This window comes from Phascolarctos cinereus, unplaced genomic scaffold, assembly GCF_003287225.1.
Source record: "Phascolarctos cinereus isolate Bilbo 61053 unplaced genomic scaffold, phaCin_HiC Scaffold_2;HRSCAF=192, whole genome shotgun sequence".
Taxonomy (NCBI): Eukaryota; Metazoa; Chordata; class Mammalia; order Diprotodontia; family Phascolarctidae; genus Phascolarctos; species Phascolarctos cinereus.
In genome coordinates, this window is record NW_027555625.1 from 348,503,674 (window position 1) to 348,514,547 (window position 10,874).

Sequence of the window (10,874 nt, forward strand, 5' to 3'; positions counted from 1 at the left end):
CTCGGCACATACTAGATGCTTCATAAATGTTTTTTGATTGGTAATTGGCCATTGTAGGCAGTTGTAATCCCACTTTACCTCCTGCACACAGCTGTTCCCCCTTGAGCTGCTCTCAGGTGTTTTCTTTTTGTTCTTTACTCCTCTTCCACCTAAAGCAGGGTTGAATGCAAAACTGGGGGTTTTGAGTGGGATTGCTGGGTGCCTTTCTTAGATCCATCATGTTTTTCTTCATATATTTTTTAGAAATCCATTATCTTTCTTAGCCTATTAAAATATTCTCATTCATTTCTTTCCTAGAGCTCCTTCTTCTTCTTTCAAAGAAGGACACATCTACTTTTCCACTTGTCTTACTGCAGCTGCTCCTCATCCTGTTTTCTCTTGGCACCCCCCCCCATGTTTGTTGGCTGATTACTTTTGTTTCTGCTTTTTTCCCTTTGTCAGCTACTCCACGGATGTGTTCAATGTCTCTCCTCTTCCTCATTTTTCTTTACAGCCATTCCTTCCTCATAACCTCCAGTTCTTTCTGTAGACTTTGCAAGCCACTTTATATTACAGTATGCTCTACTGTACTTTATCTGCTTCAATCTTTCCCATCCTTTTTGTTGTTGTCGTTGTTGTTCTATATTATGCTGTGTTTAAGTCATCCCCATATTTCTTTACAGTTTCTCTATGTTCCTAGTCCCTACATTCATACATATTGAAACCACATGGGATCTTTTCCTCGCCTGAAACCCTTGTCCCGGTATCTTATTTCATCTGTGGTGAGAAGGTTATCCACCTAACATTCTATGGACTTCACGGGGAAAGGTGTTGACGACTACCTTCTGTATTTTGTTCCTCTTGCTCTTCATACTCTGTTGTATCCAAGGTACTCTTGTCTGAGTGGGACTCAAAAAAGAGTAGAATTGGTTCTTTGTCCTCAAATTCTTTCAAGTTTTAGTCTGTGACCTCCACATAGCCATCACAAATTCCTCCCCTATTCTCCTTTTGAGATCGCAGGATATATATATCCATTCTTATCCATGCCTCAACTTTCTTTTAGGTATTATAAGCCTCCTTTCTATGTATGCTGTCACACTTATTTAGAATGTTAGCTCCTTGTATTTCTGTTAGTACCCCACCCCAGCACTTTATGTTTTAAGCAAATAGTAAGAATTTGATAATTTTTTGTTTTCTGTTCTATCCCTTTCTGATTTGACTTTTCAACATGGGATCTAATTATAATGGGTAAATTATAGCAGTCATTTCACCACTATGACTTCCCATCCTACTATCCCGTTCACTCTAAGTGAATAAAAATGCTCAGATTTTCTCTTGAGACCGTGGTCGGGTTACCTATATCTGTGGATTAGGCAATTCACGTCCCCTTGCCAGAAACCTAGGACCAAGATGATTTCAACTTTGGATCTGAGGATTCTGTTTTCAAATCCTTGTACCCCATTCCATATCCCCTCCTGCCTTTTCAGAAACTCAGATTTATCACCTGGAACCTACCTCCCAAATGACCTTGGGCTCCATAGTATAAAACCTAGCCATTATTCTACAAGGCAGTCCCCAGATGCAAGTGCTCTAGACAAAGATGCATGTCCTTCCACCTTTCCCTAACAATGATCCTTGGGTTCCCTTACTTGTCCTTCTTTGTAGTAATCTATCACCCAGACTGATGATACATTAGAAAGGGCATTGTCTTTGCTGTCAAGAGTCGGTATTCAGATTCTAGTCAATGTGATTAATGTCATTCTAATATTATGTATCTGAGAAAGCATTTGAATCCAGGCCTTCCTGACTCCAGTTATAGAGCTTTTTCCATAAAGAAAAAATACTTTGCATTGTGAGTTCGTTTGCCACCTCTCTGTTTTAGCCTGTTTGGAAACCAGGAGTCAGATGAGATGACGACTATATCCTTTCCAGTTCCAGCTGATTTTCTTTAAGAATAGGTCTGATCATGTCCAGCCCAACAACCATCACCCCCCACCTCACAAATGCATGCACAAACAGGAATACTCAAAAGCTTCAGTGTCTCTTTATTACCTTGGATTTTCAATATAAAATCCTTTTAGTGTAAATTAATTCTTCAGTATTCTTACATTTTACCCTCTTTCTTGGATTCTTCAATCCAGCTACACTGGCCTATTTGCTGTTCCTCACAAGGAACACACACAGCCCTTCTCCTAACTCATTTTCTGGAAAGTTCTCCATCCTTGACTCTATGTCTTCTACTTCCTGTTCTTCAAGGATCAAATCCTGTTCTTCAGTTCAAACCCCATCTTCTTCTTGTTCTTCTTCTTCTTTTGATAAGGCAATCAGGGTTACGTGACTTGCCTAGGGTCACACAGCTAGTAAGTGTCAACTGTCTGAGGCTGGATTTGAACTCAGGTCCTCCTGACTCCAGAGTCACTACTCTATCCACTGCAGCACCTAGCTGCCCCCAAACCCCATCTTCTTAAGGAAGGTTTCCTTGTTTCTTACAACTTCTAGTGCCTTCCCTTTACTCTGGTCTCTTCTACCATATAGTTATTTACATGTTTTCTCCCCTACTAGAGTTTGAGTTCCTCAAGGGCAGAGACTTTTTGCATTTTCTTTATTTCCTCTCAATTAGGACAGTCACTGACATATAGTATTTCTTTAACAAATAATTGAAGAATGCAACATATTCCATCAAATCTATTAGATTGTTAGGAGCATGGTGCCCTTCAGGCCAGGCTTGGACCTCATTGTTCAAATACCATTTTAAAGTTTTCAGTAAGACCACATTTTCCCAACCCCCAAAATAGCTTTCCTATATAAATAATTAAGTACTACAGTATGGGCCTTGTCTCCTGCTTGATGCTAAGTATCTCATGTTCAGTGAGGAATTATATGACTTCTATTACTTTCAGAAACTATTTTTAGAATTGCCCTCTCAAAATCATTCCTCTTCAGTATTAAGGACACCACCAACTCCAACCTGATTCCTTCCAACTTTTCTAGTGATGCGGCCCTCAACGAGAAATGTGTTATTGTGTACTGAATACCAGTTGGTGCTTTCTATTGGACACCAAAGCTGCTTCTTCCAAAATACAGTAAAGGAGGTCATCATGGTATCATAGGACCACAAATTTAGCATAGGAATTGGATGTTGGAGCACATCAAATCCATCTTTCTCATTTTATATAGGAGCCAACTAGGGCAGAGATAGTTTAAATGATTGTTCTAGCATTTCATCTTAGTAAATATCTGGGGAAGCATTTGAACCTGACTCAAATTGTAGATTTGTCTTCATATAGGTAAAATGTAGTATTTCATTTTGTGTGTCCAAAAATTCTTGTGATTAGCATTATGCAGCAATGTAATCATTCCCTTAAGTTCCTAACAGCATTTACTTTTAGCATACTCTGGTATGCCCACTCATGCTGACTGACTCCTTGAGCAGTGGTTCATCACACTTCTTCCTGGGCAATATCTTATATGGTAACAGCAGGGAGTTCAGAAAACAATGATCCAGGTAAGAGAACAAATTTGATTAATTCCCACTCATCATTGCTTCCTAAACTGACCTCTGATTTCTTCTCACAGAATTGAAAGTATTTAATGCATGAGTAGTATATTGTAATGGTCCTCGTTACTTGAGGAGGGCTGCCTGGGTCATACTCACCTGCACCTGCAGTCTTTGGGTATCCCCGGAAAACGAAGGAGTGGAGTTGACGGTGAGGTGTAGTTTCGAAAGGTTTATTCACCCATTCTCTCAAGCGGGTAAGCAACTCCGCAGCTACCCTACTTGCTACTACTTCCCCAGCTGGTCCTGCCTTTAGCATTTTATGTCTTTTACTCATGGGAACATACCCCAATGTTACAGTGAATAAAGCAACAAGGTTTACATATCTTTACCAATAGGCAACACCGAACATCTTTCCCATGCGAATAACAATCAAAGTATCCACAAGTACATTTCTTTGCAACATTGTCCTGACTGTGTCCTTCTCCCGTGCTGTTCCTGTAAAACACCATGTACTTTTCGTTCCCGGAATGTTCCCAATACTTGATACATGAACTAGCAATACTTGATACATAAGTTAGCAATACTGGATATCTCTTTGTGCCAGACCTGACTGTGCTTGAGCTAGCAACACTGTGTTATATAGTTTGAGCTTGCCTAGTATCAGAGTTCTGCCGAATGGGGAATGCAAGGTCCGTGGACGGAGAACTGAGCCAGAATATTCTGCACATGTACTAACACCCGAGAGGGGCCTTTGCCCATCAGTGAAGTGTCATGAACAGCCTGTGGTCCTCAACGTCCTACAGATCCGTACAGTAGGTGTGTCATCTTCCACATTTACCATAGGACTCACCATCCCACATTGCTTCATATCAAACCTCTCTCCTTCACTCAGGTGACTCTTCCTGATTAATACCCTGAAGCCCAACTCCTAATAGAGTCTCACTTTCTCTTATATCTACCTAGATTCATTCTTCCTGAATGCTGCTTTCTTCCACATATAATCCAATTGGACTCAGGTTATCAATAATTTTCACAAAAATCATTTCTTATCTCTTGTTAGTGTTACTATTTATTTGCCATTCTTTTCAATCTGATTTTTCACATGTATCATCCTTACTGATACAATCTACAGAAAGCATTTCTTTCTCTCAAGCATATTCTCACCATGTCACTCCCCTGGGCTAGATTCCATCACCACCACTGCTCTGACATCAGCACTTTGGACATAGATGTTTTGCTACACTTAAATAAGCCAGGGTATAATTGGTAGCTGCCAGCATCTGTCTGCTCTGCCACCTCTTATCCCCCAATGCTTTCCCCTGAGTTTTTAATATGGAAAAAAAGCTAAGATTACTTGTCAAATGAAATAGGAAGTGATTATTACATTTATAAATAGATTCTTAACCAAGGTTTTCAATGTATGATTTCATTAGAACTCTTTTAGTACTTTTTGAATGAGTTTATATTTATAGAAATTCGATAAGCTGTCTAGTATGACAAAAATAATTCTGAATTTACTATCGAGGGACCTGGTTCAGGTCCCAGATCTGAACCTTAGTACTTTCAGCTGGTTTTCTCATCTCTAAGATGTCTTCATGCATGACCTTTGAATTCCTTTCCTTCTTTTCATTCATGATCTTATTTACCTATTCATAGCTTTAATAGACCATTTCTTCTCTGAAAATATCTCCTCTGTATTCTTTACTTGCAGAAGTACAGTTCAATGACTAGTTGTTGTCTTCTCCCCAATTCTTTCCTCAGTGCTTGCCACATTGTAGGACTTTATAAAGTCTTCTTCATTGATTATATAAAATCAGATCCAACATTTGAGGATAGCTTTTATGACCTCTCTTGTGTCACATACATCTCATACCATCCTTTACAGAATACATTTCATCTGTCTTTCCCCTTGTTTGTTTGCTTGTTTACTTTATCTTTCCTTCCTACCAAAGAAGACTAGAGAAGCCCTCCTTTTACCTTCCTAAACCCTTTTTCAAACAGCAGGTGGAGTCAGTCACAATATATGGTGATGAGCATTGGCACTTACTCCCTTACTATGTACTGTGAAGACAGGAAGAAAGGGAAAAGAACAGGAGCTCAGGACAGGGGTGTTGGCAGACGTTCTCATATTCTTCAAAACTGGCCCACTTTGGGGTGTAAATCGTCCAGCTTTTGATCTCTTTCCAACAAGCTTCCAAAAATATTTCACTATGCACCTGTATTATCTGAATTCCCCTTCCAGACTGTACCTCTGCAGGTGGACAAGAATTTTTTTAATCTTTGAGCATTAATTAAGGACACACCATGTGCCAGGAAATGGGTTAGAGAGTTGTGATATAAAAAATTTAATGGAAAGAGATCTTAAACTCAATGAGTTTGTGATAGCAGAGGAGTAGAGAAAATGTACCTATGTAGCTGTAAAGAAAACACACACCCAAAAAGACTGAAGATACTCCTAGCGATTTGGAGAAAGGTGCTAACTCCTGGGATTACCACAAAACCCCTATTATAGAAGGCAGCACTTAAGATATATTTTTGTAGACTCAAGGCACTCCAAGACTCAGAGAAAATGAGGAAGTACATTCCAATTTTAAGGGACAGGTAGTGCAAAAATACAGAGATGGGAGATACTGTGTCATGCATGAAGGACTGCTTTGATGTTATGCATAGTGTGGGAGTAACCTATAAGAATGTTGGAACAATAGGATGAGGCTAGGTTGGGAAGAGTTATAGGTTCTCAGATCTTAAATTTCTCCCAGTGGACAAAGAAATGCATAGAGCACTTTTGATAGGGCACCATTCCCACTTCCTTGTTCAGATAGGAAGGAAATCACAAGGGTGAGTGTATTAGAGAGAATGTGATCTTATGGAGAAGGATGAATATACTGTGAAAGAACCACAGACCAGGGAAATGGGCATACAAGAAAATTTCTGAAATCCAAAATTAATCCATTAGATCCGCGTTTTCATTAAAGTCAGATTGGTCTAATATTTTTTCTCCATTCTCACTTTGATCCATGATTTCCAACACATTGATTCCCTTTTCTCATATGGCATTCTTTGCTGTTGTCTTGACCTAGCTTAATTTAATCATTCTTTTAAGGCCTCCCTCCCTCCCTGTGGCTTTCCCATTACTACCTTTATTCTGATTCATCTGTTTTTCTTTTAAAGTTTCAGATCACTCATACTAAAATGAGAATTTCTTTATGCCATATAAATAAAAATTCTTATTGTACATGAAATCATGAATCTATTAACATAACTAACTCACTTTTCTTTTTTTCATATATAAGAAATTTAAAGTAGGTTTCCAAGCTATCCTGTGGGTCTATATTTCTTTCTGTCTTTCCTCATTTCTTTTCTGTGCATTTCAGAAAAATGATTAAATGATCCTCTTTCCCCCCACATTTCAACTTCTACTTTCCACCTCTACATACACAGAGGTGCACGCGCGCACACACATACACACACACACACACACACACACACACACACACACAAACACAAACACCCCTACCTTAAAAAGAAAATCCTTGTAATATTCAAGACATCTAGATGTATATAAACAAAGGTGTAGAAAGAAAAAAAACTGCAGGTATGTTCGGGGAGCAATGAACAGTGTGGCAAGTAGCCTGGAAAGAATGTTTATTGCTGTGAAGAGTCCTGGATGGTGCCTTAATGTGTCTATATTGTGATTTCCAGCAAAGTGTCATTGTGATTAAAGTCACCTATCAAGATGATCAATCTGATGTACTGACTTTCCTCTTTATCAAAATTCCAGTTGTGACTTAAGTTGGTTAACAGTTAAAACAGAAGCCACTTCCTCAAGGGCCAAGAGGAAAATCCATGATTCTAAATATTCAAGTAATATTTTTGGATTTTTGAAATCAGAAAATTGGTCTTCAGGTCCTGCCTCTTCTCTTCAGGAGCTTTCTGAGTTTAGATTAATTCTGTTCACATCTCTGTGCCTCAATTTCCTCAGATTTTAAATATGGATAATATTTTTTGTACATTTTATCCTATCAACTTCTGTTGTAGAAAGTGCTATGGGACAGCATGATACAAATGAGCATTGCTGTTATTATCCTTTCCCTTGAAAATGCTATAGAGGTGTTTTATCCTCCATAGTATTTTAAACACTTTACAGGTGTTTTAGTGATTTACCCTCTCAGAAAGAGTTGATGTCTATGAAGAGGATCAGGCAGTGATCTGGATCTAAACATGGGTCCAGCTTGGGCTGTTTCATGGGCTGTTAAATTGGCATAGGGTGCATTATTATCAGGGGTCAGAACTATCAGGCTATTCTGGAAGATTTGTAACACAAGTCCCTGTCTCTATTCCAATTAGAGAGAGAAAGAGACTAGGGCCAGAAGGGCAGTGCCAGGGTAGGCTACTATTCATTTAGATGGTTTTACAAATGAGCAACCAGCGATAGTACGTGATTCTCATTCCACAGGGAAAATGCCAGGTTGGCCTCTTCCTCCCTATTTCTTAAGGCACTGTTTTTATAGTGAGAATGGACCACAAAACAGAAAATATTAGACTCGGAATGTAGCTCAGATATACCTAGCCCAGCACCTCATTTTATAGATTTGGGAAACTGAAGACTAGAAAAAAAAAGGGACTTGATTAGATCAATAGGCAAATAAGTGGTAGAATGAGGAACTAGAACCTCCTCCTAGCCAAGTGATGCCTCTTCGTGTCTTTAATTATCTCGTGTTTAATAAATACCTACTATATTCCAAGGACTGTTCTAAAATATGGACATATAAAGAAAAGGAAAACCCCTAAACTCAAGGAGCTTATACTCTAATGGAGGAGATAATATTCATATAAGTATATATAAACAGGATTAATTGTGGATATTCTCAGTTAAAAGACTTGTAGAACGTTTAATTTTTGGTGAGACATGATGGAAGCTAGGTAAGTCAGGAGGTGAACATGAGAAGGGAGAACATTCTAGGCATTAGGACAGTCTTCGAAAAGTTATAGATTCAGGAATTTTGGTATCTTATTGGAGAAGCAGCAAAAGATCTATGTCACTGGTTCAGAGATAATGCCCAGGTTAACAATGTGCAAGAAGACTATAAAGGTTGAAAAGTTTCATGTTAATACATTGATTTAAAAACCAAAGAGACCATTGTATATATGACACTGCACTTAATAGAAAGACACTTGAGTTAATGCAATGGACAGTTGGGGGAAGTATATATAAAAGCTGAGCTTTTCTATATCAATTGAATACCTGAGTAGAAGATGGCTTGGTGTGGGCAGAGAATTGAGACAGAAAGAACAATCAGAAGGTTATTATAATAGTCATTATAGGAGGTGATTGAAGACCTTTAGGATGTTGATGGGAATATCAGATAATGATTTGTACATCATTAATATTGCAAAAGTAGAAATGCCAGGGCTTGACAGATGATTAGATATGAAAGGGGCTGAGAATGAGAAGTTAAGGATGACACTTTGTGGGTGTGGATGACAGAGAATATAATGGCACCCTTGAATATAATCATGATGTTACAAAGACTGGAAACTGTAGGGAAGAAGAAATGGGTTCCATTTTGGTTACATTGAATTTGAGATGTGTTCAGAACATCTAGTTCGACAGGTCTAATAAGCCATTGGAGAGAGGTTACAGATAGACAAATTATTCTGAGAGTAATTTTTTAAAAGGATGATCGAAAGAATTAGAGTGTGCCTTGAGGCATCCCCACCATGGCCATGTTTTGGTTGTTTGTTGTCCTTCTTGTTCCAAGAGAACCAAAATGACACCACCGTGTCAGGGTCAAGATACAGTGTGTCCTACAGTGGCTGAGCAGATCAATATAATCTCAGAAGGCTCTACCACAAGTTGTGTACAAATAATGCATACTGATATTTGGAGGGGAACTGTCTCTAAATTTGTGTGTATCATGTTTCTTTTGAGCTTTGCTCATAGAACATAGTGCCTTATTTGATGTGGGTATGTCATGGTGAGTGGTTCTGTGCCAGTGAAGTTCTTCAGAATGACTTTGAGAAGGCCCTTATATCACTTCTTCTAACTTCCGTATGAGTGCTTTCTTCGTGTGAGTTCTATGTAGAATAGTCTTTTAGGCAAATGTATGTTTGGCATTAGAACATGACCAGCCCATTCGAGTTGGACTCTCAGCAGTAGAGTGGAACTGCTTGGCAGTTCAGCTCGAGGAATGACCTCAGTATCTAGTACCTTATTTTGCCAGGTGATCTTACAATCTTCCAAGACAATTCCAATGGAAGCAATTTACTTTTCTGGAATGGCACTGGTAGACTGTCCAGGTTTCCCAGGCATACAACAATGAGGTCAGCATTAGGACTCTGTAGATCTTCAGTTTGTTAGGTAGCCTAGTACCTCTTCTCACCCACACTTTCCTTCAAACAGTGAGCTTGCTCTGGCAATCCTATCATCTACGTGTATATCCCTGAAAAGTATACTGCCAAGGTAAATGAACTTATTCAGAGCATTCAAAATTTCTCTATTTGTTGTGACTGATGGTTGTGACTGCATATGGATGGGACAGTGCTGGATGACAGAAAACTTCTATTTTCTTGGTGTTGTCAGGCCAAAATTAGCACAAGCAGCAGAAAATTGATCCATACTCTGTTTTATCTCAGCTTCAGAGGCAGCATTGAGTGCACAATTATCTGTGAAGAAAAATTCTCAAATCAACTCTCCCTCCATCTTAATCTTGGCTTGTAGGCTTTTCAAGTTAAATATGTTACCATCAGTGTAGTAGCTGACCTTGATGCCATTTTGATCCTTGTTGAAGGCATCTGACAACATTGCTGAAAATATCATGCTAAAAATCACTGGAGCAAGCACATAGCCCTGCTTTACTCCACTGTGACTGGGAAAGCATGAGAGCATCAGCCCTTATCCAGAACCCATAAAAGCATGCTGTCATGAAACTGGCACACAACACTGATGTATTCTCTGGGCAACTAAATTTTCCATGATCTCCCACAAACCCTCACAAATGACAGTCTTGAAGGCCTTGATCAGATTGATGAATGTTGTGTACAGACTTCTGTTCTTCTCCTGGCATTTCTACTGGAGTTGTCAGATAGCAAACACCACATCAGCCGTTTGTCAGCCTTTTCAGAAGTTACACTGGTTCTCAGCCAGATAACTGTCTTCCAGGTGAAGGATCAGCCTGTTGAGAAAGACTCTGGCAAGAATCTTGCCAGCAGTGACTAAGACAGAGACCCCCCCTGTGGTTGTCAAAAGACAACCTATTTTCTTTTCCTTTATAGTGATGGACACTGGAGGCATCCTTGATTTCTAGGGGATAACCTGCTCTTGCCGTATAATTTAGAAGATTTCAGTCAGCTTTTGGATGAGCAGTACACCTCCCTCTGGCTTGTAAATCTCAGC